The sequence below is a fragment of the Leuresthes tenuis genome, unplaced genomic scaffold, assembly GCF_036924035.1.
Source record: "Leuresthes tenuis unplaced genomic scaffold, fLeuTen1.0.hap1 SCAF_9, whole genome shotgun sequence".
Classification (NCBI taxonomy): domain Eukaryota; kingdom Metazoa; phylum Chordata; class Actinopteri; order Atheriniformes; family Atherinopsidae; genus Leuresthes; species Leuresthes tenuis.
Genome location: NW_027325363.1, coordinates 10,457,519 through 10,470,877, shown reverse-complemented (window position 1 = coordinate 10,470,877; position 13,359 = coordinate 10,457,519). Strand labels below are relative to the sequence as shown.

Genomic DNA, 13,359 nt, shown 5'->3' with positions numbered 1-13,359 from the left:
TTGGGTCTTGTATGCATAGAAATAAAAAGGTATGTACAATAACATGAGAAAAACATTTAGACACGCCATAGGAACTGTAATATTTAATCAAAAAGTCATAAATGCTAAAGTTATTCACCTTATTAAAAAAAATACATACATGACTCTCTCCATTGGTGTTTATAATCAATCATTTAGAAAATGCCATGCTTAGGGCAGGTTCATTATATCAAGCATTATGGTAATGATTACATTCTATACAGAAAACACGAGGTTGAATAATAACCTGGTGTAATGCTTATGAAGCCTTTATCAAACTTAAAGAAGGGAGAACTGTTAAATAAGTATTTTAAGAGCATCCAAAAGCAACTATAGTAATTAAATTACTTGATATTCATTTATTTACTTGGTTATTTACTTTGCTGCAGCCTTAGGTTAATTTTCTAATTTGTGTTTAACATATTCATAGCCATTACGACTTTTTAAAAACTGTCTGAAAGCAGTTGCACTCAGGATCAGTTATCCAGCTCTCACAAGGTGCTTTTGGAATGCAAGTGAAAACCAGGAGTGGTTTTCAAGCCAAAAACATAAAACCATTTCCAAACAGGAACCACATGCCAGTTGGCTCCAAACAGGACTCATGAAGATGTCGGTGTCATGAACAGGCACATGTTCCAAACAAATAAGACAAAAAAGCAAATTGGCAAAAAACTGGTATAATTTGTAAGTTTGCCACAGGATGATTAGCTCTGTGCTTTACAAACAAAACTATGTTCTCTGTTGGTTGAAATACCATAACCTGATTTGTTTGAACTATGGTATAGACAACATTTAAAAAAGATTAAGGGAAAAAAGATTTATTAAAAAAATTAAATAAAACATACATTTGTCTTGTTCAATTTCATGATGTTTTCAATTTTTTTTCTCTTTACAGTAAATACAACTGCTTAAACACAAGAATGCATTTGCACAAACATGGACGTCTGAAATGAATTATATGAGCTGCACAGCAGTCATGACTTATATCTGTGTGTTCTCTGTCTAAAACCACTTTTAGAGAAACTGATGTATTGTAAGCTGGATGTCAAGTGTAATAAGATGTCAAAAGTACAAACATTTGCTGGAAGCAGTTCACTAAAACAGACCAAGATCACATTCAGAAGAAAAATAAAGACACATAATAGTCAGGACCACACAATCAACTTGTCTATAACACCACACACTAAATCTCTTGTATGCTAAACCAATTCAAAGAACCACACTCTACTCAACCCATCCTCACTGATGTCATTTAACATACGAAGCTCTACATCTTCTTTCACGTATTACTAGGTGAATTAAATTTGCTAATGCAATGGTTTTGCCTTCAAAGGCCATGTTATTGCTCATACTATGGATTATTAACTTTCTATTTCATCCAAATTGCCAAATTATGGTCGATAGCTGCTTTCTGTGCAGTGCTAAAACCAGACACTCCCCTTGAGCAGACGAGCATCCTGCGGGACTGCCAGTTCAAAGCAAGAAAAATCAATGTGTTCTCAGAGAGCCACATTATGTAAAGCCCAGCTACCTGAAAATGATCAGAGTCGATATGTGCACTATTAAGTGTCCACATGTGTTGATATCTCGTGCATATCATGTTATGGTGCCTGTTCAGCAATGAATATTTTTTTAAATTTCTGCAGTGGCTTAGAAAACAAATTTTTTAATGTATTCATTTGTTTAGTAATTTTACACAAGGGCTAAAACCAGTCCTAAATTTATTTTTTGCAGTTTTTCACTTGAAAGGCAACAAGGAACTTTCCTTCACAGCTTTCCTGCTGGTTACAAAAGGAGCAAAGACACCTTTCTAAAGGCTGTGGCTGTGTTCTCACCACATCTTCCCTAATGCACGAGTGCTACTCGTTGTAATAGAAGACTGCTACTAAACATAATGTAATCATTCGTCCTCTCTGTATCCCATTGTCGTTGAACAGTGAATGTACCCTTTAACAAACTTTATCACTCCACACAGAAATCCGTCCATGTAAAATTTCAAAGCAGACACACCCCTACTCACTGACACAAAGTGAGCCTCACGAATTGGAACATCTCTTAAACTTAACACTGTTCTCAGCTATTTAAAACTTGAAACCAATAAGATTTTTTTTAAAAATTCATAAAAACACAAAATGACTATGCATCACAAATAAAAAAAACCTTAAAAATCCCACCCTTTCTGACCATATTCATTTCAGTGTTCGTTTCCAGAAATGTCTTCAGTGTTGTTTTCACCAGTTGTGGCGCCCTGCGGTTTGAATTGAAATGACCAATCAGACAGGCATTCCAGCCAGTTGAAGTCATTAAAGTAATAACTGCAGCAAAAACAACAATGGCGGCCTACGAGTGCAACACAAACTTGGAACATTTAAAGTCCGTCAAATGTCACATCTGTAGAACCGATACTAGTATTGATTAAAACCTACAAGCCATATTAGTCAAGGTTCCTTTAAACACTTTATTATACAGTGGAAGCACTTGAAGGGTCCAAAATACATGCGGAACAACCAAAAGAAAAAATATTCTCTTCCCTTGAGTTTAATTTTATGGTGATATATATGGTTACAAGTGATACCAGAGTGATGAGTCCCACCCCAGGTGGTGGTGAGAACAACATTGCATCTATCAAAGGTCAAAGTTGTATACATTATGAAGAAAGCAGAAATGTAGGTCTATTTTCATGTTTCCAGGTAATAGCTGACTGCCTCTACCATATAGGTATTTCCTAACCCTAATCAAGTATAACAGGTGTAGAAACCCATCCGCGCAGTTTTATAAAAAAACAATCTATATTGTTCTTGCAAAATTGTGTATATATATATATATATATATATATATATATATAAAACACAAATGCTGACATAGGAATGACAGCCACAGCGCTTTCCCTTTGAAAGTGACTCAGTTCAGCACATCTGGTGCCAAAACAACAACTACGAGACGGTAAAAATAGATGATTACATAAGAGAAGACAAAGACATGCCTTTTTCTAGAGAGAAAACAGGATATCTGTATGAGCAAGAAGAAAAATGTCTGATAAGAAACAGAGGAGAAATGGTAGAAGCAAACCCAGGAAGAAGATATCCAACAAGTTCTGACACAACTTCTTAGGGCCTCTGTCGATCAGTGGCAGGATGCGCTAGGCAGATGCAGCGCACGTAGTGATGCGAAGCAACACAGACGTTGTTCATTTGAGAAAACAGTGACAAAGTAAACAATGGTTGATTTAACTTTCACTGAATCGCTATGAAATTTTTGACGTTTGAGTCGTTCGGTGGTGAAAATTGGGTCTTCTTTTGTTCCTGCTTTCCTTCCTGCTTCTCCTGCTGTCTACTGCAGGAAAGGTACAAAGTACTCATAAGTACTTCACACAACCCCACTTCAAATAACCTGAAGCATCCCTTCAAAACTTTTGTGGTTGTAATAAATTAATTTTTATGTATTAGACTACAGGTAGAACAGCACTACCATAAGAAAGTGAAGACCTGTCACTCTAAAGGCTAGAAAGCAACTTAAATTAATATATGAAGCTACATGTCTTCTTTGTGTGAACATAATACCCTTTGGTTCAGGTGCTGGGCAAACTGACAACAAAATTATTACTCTTGTGGTCTTTTCTGACATTGATGAAGGCATTAGCAAAGGGCTCAAAAAGCCCCAACAACTCAGATCTTTTGATAACATCACAGATTTTATCAAATCAAGTGAGAAAGAAAATTCAAAATTGTCAAAAATAAAGAAAACATAGGAAACAAATGGAGAGACAAATCTAAAGAGATGTCCTAGTCACAAACTTGGATCTTTTCTTTGCACAAGGGCATTTAATGGAAACTTCTCATTAACAATAAGCAGCTGTTCCATTTCCTGAGAGGTGATAATGTGCTCTCGCATGATTTTTAACAATATGATCATGCTGAGTTTATGTCATGTGCGAGTACAGCAGTTGGTCGTGCAGCTATTATTAAACGACAAACAGAAGCATGAAGACAGCTTGTTCTGTTTTAGAATACTGGTGGCACATATCAGATGTTTGCATGCTTGACGGCAGCCTCATAAATAATTGCCTCAATATACAATGTGATGGTGATGGGAGCCTTCCTTCCCTAAATAACTGTTTACTGTATGAAGCAAATTTCCTTGGTGATCCATCTGAGATTAGTACAACATATTTTTATAAGAGACTACAAACATAAATAAATTTATTAAGCCATCTTTTGTATGTATTCTGAACCCATGTTCACACTGGCCCAGGGTGTTTTCTGCTGTTCATCAGAGGGGCTGTTTTCCATGTTGAGATAAGGAATTAAATCTGCAGGAACAGAAGATGCTGGGTTTGCTGCAGGGTGGCAAAGCAGCAGCTCTGATAATGGAGCCGACTCCCATTGCGCAGGCTATGAGGCAAACAGCCGTGGCGCCAGCCCAACCCTGCCTATTTGAGAGGATAGCTAACAGTGTCACTATGCGGAGGCTTTCTCTTTCTCTCCAATGTGAACATCAGGTTAAAGCAGCATGTGACAGAGGCGAGGAAAAGAGTGAGATGTTCTTTTAAATTCCTATGTGGCTCCATTTCTGTTAATATTTGGGAGAAAAGGCAGGTATACACTGAAAACTGCAGGCTTTGTCTTTGTGCACAGAGTATGCCTGCACGATGAGTCAAATATGCTGACTCTGAGTGGTCGGTCACGTCAAAGGGTGCCAACACACTTTCATGTATTGCTATCAAAGTCTTTCTCTTCTGTAAAACTGCAAAATCACCTTCTGCCCATGTCTAAAGTCTGAATGTGTGGTAATGTGTGATAAAAATGTAATTCTTATTTGAAAACTCACCTGAATAGCACGTCAATTTGGATGCTCCTCACTGAGATTACTTCAAAGCAGTCTGCAGAGAGAAATAACAGGCCACACTTTAATGTAGAAGCAAACAAATAACACAGAAGGCCACACGCAGCAGTTTCAACAGTGTCAGAATCAAAAATGTTTCATTTAGAATTGAATCCTTGATTTCCTTCCAGACCTAATACAAATGATTCGGTATTTTTTAAGAGGTAGAACAATAATTTTCTGCCAAGATGAAATACATTTTCCGACAGAAATATTGTTTTACCTCCCTTCTTCTGTAAAGACAATTTCCTGCTTTATATGCATAACTAATGATTTTTCGTGTGTGTCTGTCAATAAGATAATTAACCCGCAATCGTATAGTGAACACTTCCATTAGCTCGAGATAGTTTTTTCCTTCAAATATATAATTTTCCATTACACTTATCAGATGCAGTGAATACATTTGAATATGGAGGTTTAGGGGTTTTCTTTTGTGCTGTACAACAGAACCTGTACAATACAAACAAAAACTGCCTCATTAGTTTGTCAAATGAAAAGAATCCACATATTTTCCATAATGTTTGATTTAGCCAATAAACTGAACAATGGCACAGAAACATTATAAGGTACTGTGAAGAAGTGAAATCCATTTCCATTAAATGCAGTCCAAAACTACAACAGCATCAACACTGACCATACAGGCTGAAGCTTATATGAGCTGCGGTCATATTACCCATTACAGCTCATTAGTTTTAATTTGTAACACTTGCTTGTTTATTTATTAGATGTTCATTAAAATCTTAATCAGATCATTAACTCATTAATTAATAACAACTGTTCTTATTCTGCTCCTCTGTCAAATATGCAATCCAACCTTTCAACCACAGCATCAGCAGTGAAGATAAAAATCACAGTTTACAAAATCGTCCAACTGAAAGGTGTCGAGTCAAGCTACATAGACACTCTACAAAGTCACATGGATTTTAATGTTCCTTACTGATAAAAAGTCTGTCAGATAAGTTGCTGTTGCTTATGCTTTCAGGCCAGTCACACTGGCCTGCATAATTTCTTCCTGCTGAGGCATGCCAGCATAGTAAAAGAAATGCTGCCAGGGTCTTTACCAACCACAATCGTTAGTCACTCCACCTGTTGTTTACTGAAGCAAACCCTCCAGTCCCCAAAAAATAGTATTAGTATTTTCCCTAAATAAAATTGTTACATAAGCCACACGTGCAAGAATAATGTAAGACAATGCTTATGAGGCTATAAAAAGATAAAGGGGTTTTCTACAGTACCTGCCAACTATCAGCCATTGTTAGCTGTAAGCATCTAGCTGCTTCTCTGTTACTATCTCTGCTGTCATCTATTTCACCATACTATAAATAAATTCGTCTTAAAGCTTCATTTACATTTTCTTGATTTTTTTTCTGTGACATGCTTAGTTGAGCTGAGATATACTTACAGCTCAACTTGACAGTTTAATGCAATCCCCATCCCTGTCCCTGCATGCACAGGAGAAGAATTGAGCCGTTAACCAAAGTATAGCCGATGCTATGATGCTTTGGACAGTATGAGAATGCCTTTACTGTTTACATAAAAAGATGGAAGATGCCACATGTGTGTGCCTTGGTCAATCTAAGTCTAGTTGAGAGGATACACATAGGAGTGATTTGACCCCATAAATGGATTATCTGGATGCTGGAATGGCTTTAAGAAGCTTGATTTAATACATTTTCCGTTGGACAAAGATGTTTACATGCATTCTATAAGTCTCGTGTATGTAATCTCGTGTGTTCTCAGGATTTTTTTCCCCTAGTAAATTTATAAACATGATGTCTGATAAAATATCATGATTTGAAATCTATATTTTGATTTCAGCAGTACTTAATGTAAATTCATCACATGCACTGCTCACAGACAGCGGCTTCTTTTATAGGTAGACAGAAGTGAAAGTAGAAAAGGGAATTTTCACGCTGTTCTGGCGACACCTTTCAATGGCATCTAGTCACAGTTTGACCGACATGTTACATGACTGGTATGAAGAGTCGTTTGCAAATCAAACACTTACAATGGATAGCAGGGGTTAACTTGAGCTGGAGCAGTGCAGGTCTCAGTCTTTCTTGCTGTCTGACAACAATAGAAACATTAGAAGATCCAGCCATCAGTAATACATAACCAGTACACAAATAAAAAGCTTCAGTTACACTTTACTGCTGTTCCTTTTCACAATGAGTTGCACTAGACTCCTAACGCAACTATCTTTTCAGTCAAAGGAAAATTGATCAATTTAACAACCCACTACACTGCAGTGGTGGGTGGTAGTTGCAGCAGAGCCAAATAAGAAAGTTGTTGGCATCATCCTCCCTCAGAACCACAAAACCAAGGTACATGTGCTTTACTATTATTCCTTCTAATCCAATTTTTTGCAGAGGAAAACTTTCTTGCTCTTCACCCAACTTCATTAATCTAACAGCTTGAGTTGTTAGTTACTTTTCTAAATTGGATTTCATCATATAGAACAAATTTAAGTTGAATCTTACATAGATGTAGAAGTGAATTGCTTAATTTTATTTTACCTAACCACAAACTATCTTTTATAACCAGATTTCGCACTGCCATTTCCACATGCTTGTAAAGATCAAATATTCTTATGAGTTCTCTTTGGGCTCATATATTATTTTTCTGTAATTCTGAATTAATCTACCGAAAAAATTTGCAATTTTGTGACAATAGTAGCATTCAGAATATATGTGATGGAACAGTCCCTACAAGTCAGCATATGTCACGGCAATGATCCTACTGTCAATTAAACTCTTCACACACAATACGCAATACTTTGATGGAATATGTTACCATGCTAACAACTTTACGGTGACAATAAATACAAAAACATTCCATTTTTCATCTGAACTGTCTTCTACATGCACAAAGGACCGTGGGTAGGCCTACTTAGAGAACACTAGGGATACACAGAAGCATCCTTGACATCTCACTAAACAAGGGACTGAGTCCTTCAAATGTTCAGAACAGTCCCTTGACAAAATGTTATCCTAGAAACTTAGCTGTTAAGCATCCCACCTCGACTTTGAGGAGGACCTAGAGTGTTAGTTGTGATTACAGCACGTTGTCAGAACTACACAAAAGCAAATTTTTCAAAGGCTGAGGTTTATGGCTTTATTAGTTGATTGTGTTGCTAGTGTCCTTGTTAGCCAGACACTTCAGAACACACAGTGTTACATCAATTTGTCATTCTTTTCTGCATTTGGTTTGGAGAAGCATTAAAAACTGTACTTATCATTTCAGGTTTACTTATGACTTCAGCAAAATGTTTTCTTAGGCTTGGTCTCTATGTCTCAGATGCAGTGTTTAGCTTTAGGTAGCATCAATTTCACATGCAAAACGTTAAATCTTTTCTGGTCAGCAATGAAACAATAAAACTGATTTGGTGTAGAAACTATTCAAAGCACATAACCACACTAATTTAATTAAACTTCAGTATTGCTGTTTGTAGGCTAGAACTGTTCCAGGGAGCCACTGTTTCTTCTCTCTTTCCAAACTCCAAAACCACCGACACACGGGGTTAACACACTTAATAGAAACTTTTAGAGATTAAAAAAGGGGACTGTTTCCTCTTCTTTTTATTTTTTCAGACATAATTAAAAAACAGAGGAATAGCAAGAGGAATACTGTTGAATTCCCTCTACAAATGTAATTGCAATAACCTCAATTTTGATTATAACTCAACAGTCACACTTTTTTTTTCTTCATTTATCTCCCCCAAAGGCAGCACTGGGTGTTTGTCCAAGCAAGACATATTTACCAACCCCTCTCTTAATTACAAACAAGGTAAGGCTTTTCAGAAGACCCTGACATTGAGAGCAACCTTAGAGCAGCAATCCATTACATTCAAAGGAAACACATTTTTTTCAGTCTGTGTTTGTAACTCACCTCCCTACAAGAGCTTCCTTAATGTAAACCATAGATGATATTCAATCTGAAGTCTTCAAATAAAATCTAATAGAGCTTAAAACCTTTATTTTCAACATGCATTGCATCTAAAGGCAAGCTTTCTGGCTGACCTAAAACGGTGATGTGAGAAGTGCAATTTCATGGATGTCGTACCACCCTGAGATGTCCATCCTATGTTCATGTTCTCTGAAGCACTCAGCACTATGGAATTGATTAATACACACATAGCACACATAACTCACACTACACTGGAGCTATTCATGCTCCTGTAGCTGTCACTGGACATATTGTGAGTGCATGCTAACTGACCCTGCATCTACTCATCAAACTCCTACGCAGACCCATCAAACACATGCACTACTTGCATATATGGTTAAACCAAGTTTGAAGACCAGGTTTGTAGGAGGACTTCCATCTCTATGTTTGAAGTTTTGTCTTTTTTTCTAAATGAAAACACTGTGTTGGATTGTGTGAATACAGAGACAGATAACACCTTTTAAAAATCAAATATTATTAGGCCCAAAGCCTCTGGCTAGAGCTTTATTTCTGCTAAAATAGATGATCTGCAGCTTGTGAAGCATAATTCCTTGGGTTATTAAATATCCATTACTATGTCAGTTATTTCCTCGGTTTTTACAAAATGGTAACAAGTTCTGAAAATAATTACTCAGAACCTGGACTGAAAAGTCTAAAATGCTATCTTTTACTTGACCACCTGTCCAAAATCCATAAATACGATCATGTGAGAAATACAAGAATGTAAGCATTTAAGGAACAGGGACCCAGAGAATATATATATATATATATATATATATATATATATATATAGGGACAATCATATACTGTATATGTATAGCCCATGTGTGCGTGTGTGTGTGTTAGCCCATGATATTATCAGCTCTGCAACAGCTTTATTTAAAACAACCTATCAACGTAGGCTCTTCATTTGCAGACTTTCCTCAAGGACATACATCTATTTGTTCAGTGTTTCAGGGATTCAGTGTGCAAAATAAGGTAGCCCCTTGGAGAACTGTAAGCTTGTTTTTACCTCACATGGTAACAACATTTTATTTGGATCTTTCTACATTTTCATTTAGATGAGCTTTCCATAGAAAATCTAACCGTTCCATGCTGAAACTGAATTTGCATGTATTTTCAGCAACTGTGGCTTACTGGCGTATGACCAGAGGCCAGCAATGTCCATAGAAACATTATCATCTCTCAGTCGACACACCCTTTAGAATTCCTAATGAAGAGTGAAAAGGAACCTGCTACAGGGTGTCTCTATAGCAATGCCTAAACCATGTGTGAAAATGCTAGGCTTATAACACATCCATTTCTCTATTATTCTGCCTGACTAAAATATAAGCATTTTGAGGATAGTTGTCATGCTGCTATTATATAATCCTCAAAAAAAGGGACACTTCCTAAAGGGAGGTATTTTACCATCAGAATGAGTTTCAAACAACAGAAAAAGGTTTGTTTATCACTTCTGTGCAGGTCCGTTTTTTTTTGTCTATCTCATCCGCTTGTCTCAAAGTGATGCATGTGGATTACAAAACATGAAGTGGCATGACGAGAAAGACAAAGATTCAAGAAATACCTTCTAATCTAATCTAATCCCCTGCATGCTGGTGTGCAATTTTTTGGCTCTGTTCTGCACGTTAAGCATGTTATGAATTTCACTATACCAAATAGCCATATTACACTGCAGCCTCCACTGGGTGAGATTTAAAGTCAGCATATGGTCCTTTAAGCATACCCATAGTTGGCACACTGGCCATTACAAGTACCCTCAGGGCGACCAATGTGACCTCCAGAGCTAAGAGAGATCCAGACAAAAGCAACAACCTAAGGCAAAGCGGAAGCCTGAACAGCACTGTTGAGCTGGAACACATGAGTGCATAGAGATAATTGTGGGGGTGTAAATTGATGACAAAAAGATGTGTTAATGTTTTACTATCAAATTTAGTATGACTGGGATGTTGTTATTCCTTTATTTTTTTTCTTTGCTGTTACTTCTTTCTTAAGGAAAGAAATCTCCACAAGATGCAGACAGTGACGGTGATGACGCTGAGCAATAATACAAGTTGCCTGAGAGAATCACATCAAATAAGATATGCTCTAATAACTGCTCTGGTTAAACAGCTATTTCTGGGGGCAGTTACATTAGCAAGTCTGTTTTTTACGAAACCATAAGTATAAATTAGTGAACCAATGAGAACACAGTAATAGAATAAAGCACTTCAAATAATCTAGTAAAAATAATTATGCAATAAGCACAACGCAAAGCTGTGCTCCAGTGGTCAGAAAGGTCAGCATAGTTATCCATGAGGCCCTAACATGCAAACCAGGAACATGCGAGGGATAAGAGTTTCCTTCAGTTCTTGATGACTCAGGGAGGATCATCTCTGCTGCTCATGATCTGATGCTCTAGTGTAAGCTCTTTCGCCTCTCCTCTCCCCCTGTGAGCTGCAGTCTTTGATGATGTCCATACTGCTATTTATACACTTAGGCATGCTCAGCACATTTAGCAGGACTACATAAATAATCAGTGAGTATGAGAGACAGTGTGCAAGAAGGATGGGTTTGTTTTAACACAGCAACTGCTGGTTTCCTAATTCACAGAGCAGAGCACTATGTTTAGGACTATACAGTTCTGGCTACTGCTATTCCATTTTTGTGTGATCCTCATTTTTGATTTCACTTCTGTACTCAGCCTATGGTGTGGCCATCGACAACTGTGACCAACCCTCTTGTTATGATGTGTTTACACAACATACTGATTTGCAAAAAGGGAAAACTTCCATGAAACAAAACAAAAACTTCCATGAAACAAAACTGTCAGTCATTGAGAACATGATACCGAGACCCCAAAATGATGAGCAAATCTGTTTGAAACATTTATATTTTAGACAGGTTTCCAACATGTGGTGGCATTAAAGAAAAGCTGTACAAATAATTGGAAGTACAAATAGGCATGTTTTTGGCAAAACCTTTAAAAATCATGAGAATGGCATACTTTTACAGTTACTTTGTTACCTTTGCTAGCTTTTGTGTTGCACAACGCCTCTCTCTAACCCTTTCACTCACACAATCACACCAGCGGTGGCAGAGATCCAATTGAAGGTGATTGTCTGCCACAGAGAGCAACTTGGTGTTCAATGTCTTCACTGAGAGCACTTCTGACAGGTGAAAGCTGTCAGGAACAACCCTCAGACCCTTTGGATTGGTGGACTGCAGTTTACTGCTTACTATGAGACCAGGAAATGTGGCTTTTGTAGCAGGTATCAGCAGGCCAGGGTGATAATTACTGATTACCTAAAGCAATACATATGCAGTCAGATGGGGGAGAGCCACTTGTCATGATTTACAAGGTGAATTCATCATCCATAAGGTACTAATTAATACAACAAATCACCAAACACACCTCTTTTTGAAGTTCTCTGCTGATTACTTAACAGCATGCAATAAACAAACTATGCGTAAATGGAAAACAGCAAAGCTTTTTATTTTATGAAAAATCTGTAATAATATAAACACAGATACAAATACACATCTGCACATGACAGCAGCATAGAAGCAATTCATGCCTGATCTTGTGTTAATCTGCCTGAGAAGCAACCTGAACCAACAGAGCCAACTGATACTAGTATTGACGCACAAAATAAGGCTATGCATTGTCTTTTTCCTTTTATTTCTGGAAGGATTGATTCAAATTTGATATCAGTTACAAACAGGAAGAATTTACGGTAGTGTTTTATAAGCAGGTTTTCTTGGCATAAGCTAATGTAATGGCAGATCATGTCTGTTCATCCAATTTAAAAGGAGCAGACTATCTTCTAATGGGCTGCAAGGAGAATCCAGTCTGGCTGCTCATGTGACTGAACTGTTCTTGTGCAGGAGGTGCCAAAGCCCAAAGCACAGATATACTGCACTGTGAATGCAATTATACCACACTCCATGTATTCTGCCAGTGGCCTCTTTTCACATTTGTGTGATACACTGAGATTTAGCATTCTTTCTAATTTTCTTTGTTGCATAATGTAGTTATTCACCAAACAATGATGCCATAAGGTTACAAATAAAGTTACTGGCATAAAAGTTAGAGGCATGTTTGACTGCTTGAATTCACATTTGTATTCATTATTCTTACAGTATATATATGTTTGCAAGCTTAGAATGCAGTTTAGGAAATACTCTGCTGCAGAAGCACTTTGTGAGTGTCTGTGAGGGTTTCTCAGTTAATGCATACGTTTACAACCATGCATTTGCTAAAAGTATGCATTTTCATCCGATATATAAAGTTGGATGTACACCTAATTTTGCTGTATTATCATAGTCCTTTTGGATCTTGGCACGGACACATTCGCTTCATTGCCACTCTGAAAATTAGATTCTTAAACAACATCAGCGCAGCTGTCATTACATACGGCTGCAAATATTAATAGCGCCGAACTGTTAATTTATCCCATGTACCTGTAAGCTATCATTGATGTGATATTTAACTCTTCCTCATATTAAATGTCAGAAGGATGATCTATGATTAGT

The 13,359-nt window shown here is 37.2% G+C and overlaps 1 protein-coding gene across 2 annotated transcripts in view; it reads right to left on the bottom strand.

Annotated features, from left to right (window-relative positions):
* The window catches only part of lrfn1 (leucine rich repeat and fibronectin type III domain containing 1), a 116,032-nt gene that overhangs the window by 51,414 nt on the left and 51,259 nt on the right, over positions 1 to 13,359 (bottom strand). For both annotated transcript variants that reach the window (XM_072392250.1, XM_072392251.1), the window contains one exon: positions 4,846 to 4,897. The gene's annotated coding sequence lies outside the window, so the exon portion shown is untranslated. The remainder of the gene's footprint in view (positions 1 to 4,845; positions 4,898 to 13,359) is intronic.